Source organism: Sinocyclocheilus grahami, unplaced genomic scaffold, assembly GCF_001515645.1.
Source record: "Sinocyclocheilus grahami isolate Dianchi unplaced genomic scaffold, SAMN03320097.WGS_v1.1 scaffold711.1, whole genome shotgun sequence".
Lineage (NCBI taxonomy): Eukaryota > Metazoa > Chordata > Actinopteri > Cypriniformes > Cyprinidae > Sinocyclocheilus > Sinocyclocheilus grahami.
Genome location: NW_015505890.1, coordinates 204,313 through 204,881, shown reverse-complemented (window position 1 = coordinate 204,881; position 569 = coordinate 204,313).

Sequence of the window (569 nt, the reverse complement as noted above, 5' to 3'; positions counted from 1 at the left end):
CTCTGTCCCCCCCCCCCAATATATACCCTATATATATATATATATATATATATATATATATATATATATATATATATATAATTTTCTATTTCTATGAATTGACTGGAACACACTAAAACGGTTTTAGATAATGAAAGAATACAAATGAAAATGAATTTATTAAATGTATTAAATATAATTTTGTCATAATGTGCAATGATGAACTGATTTGGTTCCAAATTGGCTGTAGATAATGAAAGTTTGCAAAGAAACATGTTTTTGAATTTTGCACAATGTGAAACGATGACTCTTGCAGAATGAAATCATTAACATTAAAAAAAGCAAATAGGAATTTGTTTTTATGTTTACTTTAAGAAAGCAGAGCAATTCAGATATGCTATACATATTTAATCGAACTGATAAGATCAGAACGGCTCCTCAAAATGCACAGCATTACTGATTTCTGCCAACAAACATGATCAATATTTGGATTCTATCAATAGTAAGCAGAGCATTTTGTTGCCTGTTTGCTCCGGCAGGCTCTGCTCCTCTGAGATCGTACCCTCTCCTGTCTGTGATCACACACCAGC